The following is an 8,186-nucleotide window of genomic DNA, read 5'->3' on the forward strand; positions in this document are numbered from 1 at the left end:
ATGCACAGGTGTCTATATATATATCTTCTGTGAGTTATACATGTGTGTATTGTAAGTGTATTTTTAAAGCACATGTATATGTATGCATGTGTATTTGTATCCTGGTTCATGTAGAAGCACACATATATTGTCTTCTCTCATTAGAATAACTGCATTTTAAGAGGAAGGATTTTTTCATATTTCACATTTGTCTTCCTATCCCCAGGCATCTCGTATGAAGCCTGTGTTTAATAAATGTTTGCTTGCCCACTGAATTGATTGACCTTTATGCATTACATTTCTGTTTTGAATTCCTTTGTAATTGAATTGAAGTTAAGCAACAGTGCATTTCTTTACGCCTTTTCCATGGACCCACTAAATGCACTTGATATAACTCTAATAGGAACCATCTTGAAAAGCCATGCAACTAAAACCATTTTTCCCACTCACTGTCTTGTCCCCTTCTAGTTGGCATCAACAAGAGTCCTGCATTACTAGGGGAAAAACTGCAGTGAGGATGGATGGTAAGCAATATAAAATGGCCTGAGGTGTGTCTCATTCTATAATTCCAGTGAAAGTTGTAGTAGGGATGGGAAAACAAAACTAAGACAAAGCTAATCTAAATATCATCAGACATAACTTTAATGAATCTTTGGGCTTATCTATTTTGGCTACCTCATTTACAGAATGAGGAAACTAAGACCTGGCAAAATTAAAAGCAGTCTGAGGTCAGTTAGATTTGTAAGGGCACCAAACAATAATAACTCAATTGTATTTTGTTCTTTACTGTTTATAAAACACTTTTCTTGTGACAAACTTGAGAGTTAGTCCTCTCATTTTACAAATGAAAACACTGTGGCAGTCTAAGGGGATTATGTGCCCTGCTTAAGGTCTCATACTCCATAAGTACCAGAACCAGGCAGGGATTATAGGATCAGAGGTAAAAGGGATCTGTCTTCAGCTTAGGGGGACACTGGTAGCACTCTCTAGGAGTTTCTTCTATCTATGGCTTAAGGCAGGACTTCAGAGATCATTTTGTTCAAAACCTCCTTTTTACAGACTTTGAAAGCTACAGTTAAAATAATGTAGGGTCAAGGCCAAGCTTATCCCTTCAATAAAGTCATCAGCCTGGAGATTCCAACTTCCTGAATTTACTTGGGTATATCTTTACCAGAAGTTCCTTTTCCTAAGAAGCTGAAAATTACAAATGGGCTTGTAGGAAGTAATGAAAATACTTTATTGGTTTCATTCATTATACAAAGGAAACTATTTTTTCTTTAAAAAATAGAGGAAAATAAAAAGATGTGACATTTGATATGAGTAGAAGGTCAATGTGGAAAAACAATGGTGTTAAACTATTACTATTATTTTGTCACATCAATGAAACCAAAAAAGGTTTTCTTTTTCAATAGATGAAGTAACCCTTTAGCATTTTTATACCAGACTTTTCCTTATGCCATTCTGAGTCACAATCTATATTCTAACTTTTGTCCTGAAGAGCAGGAATGATCTTTAAAATGTCATTAAAAGGAGTGACTTCAGTTACTTGTGTATCTTTAAAAAAGAACTCTAACCCAGTAGACTGCCTAGCAGCTTCATTTTCACAAATATTCTCACCATGAAGAAACTCAAGAGGACACTGACAAAGCCAATGAATAGAATAAGAAACCTATTGATCCTGGTAATATTTATTGCTTTGGATGAGTCTAGTGCTATGAAACCTGCTCGTGCCATTGTGAACAAGTAATAGGATGCAAATCCTTTCATAATATATTGTCCATTTACTCTATATGATAAGAAAGCCACAAATTTCTGATGACCATGATTACTTGTCATAGATCCAACAATAGAAGGTTCCATAATGATATCATAAATTATCCTTTCAGTGATGAGAAAGTAAGACACCGAGGAGCGTACCACCATAATCAATGGCAGGTAAGTCTCAGGTGGTTTCTTCAGCTTCAGATTAGGACTTAAGGACCAAGAAAAGCATTTGGTACAACTTCTCCATTGGCAGTTACATCTGATGGCCCATTCTCAATTCAATGTGTTCTTTATACTAGGTTAAAACTATTATGATAAACATAGCCATAGTGCCCATGTGCTGCTCTCTGACTGCACTGAGTCCTTTGGTTAAGTACCATGCACAGCTTGACTCTCCCAGACAATACCTGCTCTGGACCAAGCAAACTTTCCCTCTTGTCTAATCTATTTCCTCTTTCACCTTGGCTACTATTTTCCAAACTGATCTAATAAAGACATTTTGGGCACTAATGACTTTATGGCTCATCTCTCGCAGATAATGTATTTGGAAATTTAATGAGGACCTCTGGAGAAATTGTTTTTATTACAAAGAATAGCACAAATGGTGGGAATTTTAGATACTGAGCCAGCTGTTAAGGGAGATTTTTTTCTAGGGCAGGCAGGTCTTTGAGTATTCTTCCAATTAATCAATCAACCAATGAGGGTATATTAACTAAAATCCCACTCCCAAGGTGGTCAGCTACACATCTTACTAATAGGGTTATTCAGTGGGGACTGAGGGAAATCTTTAGTTCATAGAGATATTAGTCAATCTAACTCATTCAAAAATATTTATTAAAAATGTACTATGTGCTAGAGGTTTGATATGGAGGAATAGTCAAAACATTAGATGACACTAATGAAACAAAAAATGTCCTAAAAGACAAGAATGGTAAGCTCAAACTAACAAGATAAAATTGGATAAATGTAAAGTTTTTCATTTAGACTTTTTAAAAAATGACTTACTTAAACAGATGATATAGAAAATTTATTTAGAGAAGAGTTTACATGAAAATAGATTAAGGGTTTTAGACATAGCTATGAGTAGTAATTCTGTCAGAGCAATCTGGTTGACATGGGGAGAGATCTGGTTGGGATGAGGCAGAAATATTGGTGCATTTCCCCAGGACTCCAGGGATTTTTCTAACTACAAAAAAAAGCAAAAAAACCCCAAACACACCCAATCCAAAACAAACAAAACCAAACCCATCCCAGAGTATAGCCTCAGGGCCTCAGGAAGAGAGGATATATGTTTGTGTGTGTGTATGTATGTGTGTGTGTGTGTATGTGTGTGTGTGTGTGTGTGTGTGTGTGTGTGTGTGTGTGTGTATAGTAAATAATCTTGCAGCATTAGATGCTAAGCTTGGCTATTTTTTATATTCTAGAAGGAATTCAATGCTTTCAGTATCTTTTAAATTTTGGCATTCTGGAGCAAAACCCTCATCATCTAGGTGTATTCACTATAATTTCAACATGACATTGACAGTGTGAGTGACAAGCCAATGAAAATGGATAATTCCATTTTAGACTTCATTACTTTAAATTTATCAGTCAGAACAAGACATGTTAAAAACTGACTGACTCTATATATCAATAATAATAATAATAATAATAATAATAATAATAATAATAATAGATAAAATTTATTTTGCTCTTCAAGGTTTACTAAGCAGCTTGCTTAAATTATCTCATTTGATCCTCACTATAACTCTGTGAGATGGGGACTATCATTTTCTACCTTTTACCACTAATGAAACTAAGACTGAGCGAGGTCTCAGCCACACAGCTAGTAAATATTTGAATTAGGATTTGAATCCAGGTCTTCCTGACTCCAAGCATAGTATCAATTTCATAAGTATTGGGATTATCGATTTATATCACTTACTAGGTATAATAACTGGTATATTATTCATGTACCAGTTAGTGTATGAATGTAAAAGAAGGAGAAGTTGTGGGGAGAGGGCTTTTTTATGAATCACAGAACAGACTTCTGATTCTTTTGGGGTTTTGGGTATCAATATTCTCTAAGATACATCTATCCTCATTAACCATCATGAGGATTTTTACCCTTCTTTTGCAATCTCTTTGGCATAAAGAGCTAGTTGTAGTAGTGCTGGATCAAAGAATATACACAGTTCTAATATCATCATTAACCAAAACTTTAACTTTTAATTTTACCCGTGACCTCTTAATGGACAAATCTAAAGACCTTTTTTTTTCAATCTTCATCCTTCTCCATCTCTCTGCAACTTTTGACATTGTTGATCATCCTCTTTTCTTTGACACCTTTTTTCCTTTCAGGTTTCTGGCTAATCTCCTCCCTATATAACTAACTACTACTTCTCAATCTCCTTTACTAGATCTTCATTCATGCCATGACCATTAACACCAGGAGACATCTAGGACTCAGTTCTGGATCTTCTTCTCTTCTCCCTCTATGTCTTACTGGTTTGCACAGATTAATTTCTATGCTAATTATTCCCTCAGATCTGCTTTTCTTAAACCTCTCTCTTTTCTTAATCTCCAGATTTCCTTCTCTAGTTGTCAACTCACAGTTTTATCTAGATGCCCCACACACCTTACACTCAGTATATCCATAATTAAATACATTAGTTTCTTCCCTAAACCTCTCCCTTTCTGAACTTCTGTTACTGTCAAGGGTACTACTATCCTTCTAGTCACTTTGGAGGCTCACAATATAGGTAGATATCATCCTTTATGATGATACTCCTTACTTGCTCTGATTTCACCCTTCCTCATATCCAATCTGCTGACAACACCTATAGATTTTATTTTGTAGCATCTTTTCTATATGACCCTTTCTCTTTTCTGACACCACCACCACCTTGGTGTGGACCCTCATCACCCCTTGCTTGAACTATTGCAATAAAATAAGTTGTTCCTCTCCTATAAGCCTCTCCTCATTCCATTCACTAGTCAAATCAATCTTTCTAAAGTGCAGCTCTGACCATTGTTCAATGAAATTAAAAAAAAACCCCCAACAACTCTCTATCATCTCTAGGATCAAATATACAATCCACTGGCATTTAAAGCCTCCCTACCCCTTTCCTCTTTTACAATCTTCTTTTAGTTTGCTTCCTTCTACATATACTGAGATCCAACAACACTCACCCAAGACTAATTTTCACTCACTGTCCCCCATGCCTATTCTCCTCTCCTTCATATTCACCCCCAGACTACTTTGGCTTTCAAATTCCAGTTAAAGTATTCCCTTTAATGCTAGTCTGTTCCTCTGTTGATTTTTTTAGTTTATTGTGTACATAATTTATTTGTTCATAGTTATTCCATATTGTCTTCACCATTAGATTGTGAAGTCTTTGAGAGCAGAGATATTTTTTCCTTTTTATATCCCTATTATTTAGTACAGCAGTCACTTAATGTTTTTGACTGACAGATCATGTTTCGTTTTTCAGTTATGTGCAACTTTTCATAACCCGATTTGGAGTTTTCTTTGCAAAGATATTGGAGTGGTTTGACATTTCCTTCTCCAGATCATTTTATAGATGAGGAAACTGAGTCAAGTAACTTGCCCAGGGTCACATAGCTAGTAAGTTTTTGAGGCCTCATTTGAATTGAGAAAAGATAAGTTTTCCTGACTCAGACCTGACTTGAACACTCTATCTATGGAGTGCACCACTTGGCTGCTCTGGACAGATCATAGTTCCACTTTGTCCATTCCCCACCCCTTTTCAACTTTAATGTCTGGGATCTTAAGATGGTTAGGCAATGAGAACCAGAAAAGTCATTAACTTAAAAATTCAAATACCAACTCCTTGTCTTAAAATAAATACATGAGGGGCAGCTAGGTGGCACAGTCAATAGAGCACTGGCCCTGGAGTCAGGAGTACCTGAGTTCAAATCCAACCTCAGATACTTACTAATTACCTAGATATGTGACCTTGGGAAAGTCACTTAACCCAATTGCCTTGCAAAATTTCTTTTAAAAATGCATGAATTAATTTTTAAGTTTTAATATTAAAAAATAAAAATTTCTCATCAAGCAAAGCTATTTAATTAGATTTGTAGAAAATCTGACCAGTCTAATGATTCAGAAGGCTTAGGACTGGAACAAAGAAAAATTCTCAGGGATTATAAAATTCAGTAAAAATAAATTTCCATACAATGTTTTTTTTTAAATATATAAAATTAATAATTAAAATAGACACTGCTTCCCTCCACCAATAAGTTCACTAAGGCAGTATCTTTGGGGCAGAGAGAGGCCTATAGACCAATAGGAATTCCATCAAACCTCAGGAGCAGCAGTTCTGCATTAGACTGGACTTCTTATGCCTCAGGCAAAAAGGAAGCAATGCCCTAGTCCCCAAACCAACCAAATCCTAAGAATAGCCTTTGCTTCCTTGTAGGGAAGTCAACCAAGTCTACTTAAAACAGATGCCTCTCTGACCACAGCATATCTGTGTTGTATTCATGTCCCATGTGTGTATTAGATACATACCTTCAAGAAAAATATCTGTTTATTTATCTGCACAAAACACACCAGTATGAAGCAGTGGTTTGCAGTTCTTTTAAAGCAATGTATTGTTTACATCATCTCTATTTTTAAATATATTCTTCTACTTTCCACTCCAAAATTATATCCCTTTTAACAAAGAATAAAAAAAAAGACAGAAAAAGGAAGTTTGGTAAAACTAACAGATTAGTTGAATCTGACAGTATACCAATTTTTCACACCCTTAATCTCTTGTCTCTGTAAAGAGGAGGGAAAAAAATAATATTCACAGTGGCTATAACAATGTAAATGGAAAGCAACTCTCAAAATAAAAAAGCAAATATTGTAAAATTATAAAGATAAGCATGATCTCCCCAAAAGGGAAATGAGCAGACACCTTCACCGCATTCTTTTGTATTAATGGGAGGTTTGTGGGTATGGAATACTTCATATATACATACATACATATATATGTATGTATATATATAAATTGATTGGGTTACTAATTTTTCCTTATCTTTTATCTTTTTCTTCTTTCTTTAAAACTGCTATTTGCATTATGAGTTGTTGTTCTTGAAATGTAAAGGGAAGGAATACTGGGAGAAAACTCAATGATGTTAAAACAAAAGATATTAATAGAATTTTATTTTTTAAAAGGAAGGCATATTTTCTCTTCTCTTCTATATCTCCTGTTTTTCTTTTTTTAGAATGAAGATCAAAAAATAAAATATTTTCTCTTCTCTTTTATATCTCCTGTTTTTCTTTTTTGAATTTAAATTTTTGTCTATTTATTATTTAAATTTTTAAATGAAGATCACAAAGTAAGCAAAGTTTTATTTTAAAATCCAGTTTTATTGATTTCCAACTAGGACTAAGAACATGAATATGATACCTTTAAAAAATAGCATCATCACCAAGTTGTTTTCCTATGGTGAGTAAGCTGCAGGCTATTTATTCTCTATGGCTAGCTCTAGCCATAGATTGACTTATAAATGAAGTCATATTAGCCCAACTCTAGGACTCTTGATGAGAATCTGTGACTACAATGTGGAAAGAAATTATAATTGTACATTTAAGAATGTTATAGATTAGCTTGAATGACATGCTAACTGAAATTACTGAATATTAAAGTATTTTAGTACTTTTTAAAAACTTTTGCTGAATTTTACAATCCATCAGAATTTTTTTCATTTAAATCCTAATCAGTTAATCTCTATTTTCCTTTTTTCTATACTAGTGTATTCATCCTTTTCATCCTTTTACCACCATTCTATTCCCTCTCTTCAAATCTCAAAGTGCAACCACACCATTCCCATTGACTCCTCTGCAGTTAGAATATGAATATCATATCATACTGTTCCTTCCAATTGCTCAAATAAATCTACTTTTCTAGATTTCTTTGAATTCTTTTGTTTGTGTTTAAAAGTTCCCATTCTACTCTTATTTTTAATATTAGAAATCCTTGAAAGTCCTCTATTCCATCAAAGATTCATTGTCCCCCCCCCTTCCCAGTAGGATTATGTTCAGTTTTGCCAGGTAAGCTATTTTTAGTTGTCTGTTTATAATTTTTGTCTTTTGGAATGTTGTATTCTGAGACCTCTGGTTTTTTAGATTGCCAGAGCTTGTGTGATTCTAAAAATGGTTTCTTAGCTTGCGAACTGTTTTTTTTTTTTTTTTTCTGGATACTTATGGTATATTTTTATTTAATGTGGATTTTGGCTATGGCACTCCAGGGACTTTTTTTTTGGAATACATTTTACAAGATATTTTGGTAGAGTCTATATATCTTGACTTTACCCTCTGGTTCTATTGGATTATGGTAATTATCATATATGATTCCAAGTTGTTTAAAATTATAATTTTTAGGAAATTCATTTTCCCTTAAGTTATCTCTCCTTGAACAATTTTCCCAGGTTTATCATTTTTGTTATCA

At 34.2% G+C, this 8,186-nt stretch overlaps 1 pseudogene; it reads right to left on the bottom strand.

The window, feature by feature from the left end:
• Positions 1 to 1,548: 1,548 nt before the first annotated feature.
• LOC141511211 (oligosaccharyltransferase complex subunit OSTC-like) lies at positions 1,549 to 1,990 on the bottom strand (annotated as a pseudogene).
• Positions 1,991 to 8,186: the final 6,196 nt, after the last annotated feature.

Source organism: Macrotis lagotis, chromosome 2 (genome assembly GCF_037893015.1).
Source record: "Macrotis lagotis isolate mMagLag1 chromosome 2, bilby.v1.9.chrom.fasta, whole genome shotgun sequence".
NCBI lineage: Eukaryota > Metazoa > Chordata > Mammalia > Peramelemorphia > Peramelidae > Macrotis > Macrotis lagotis.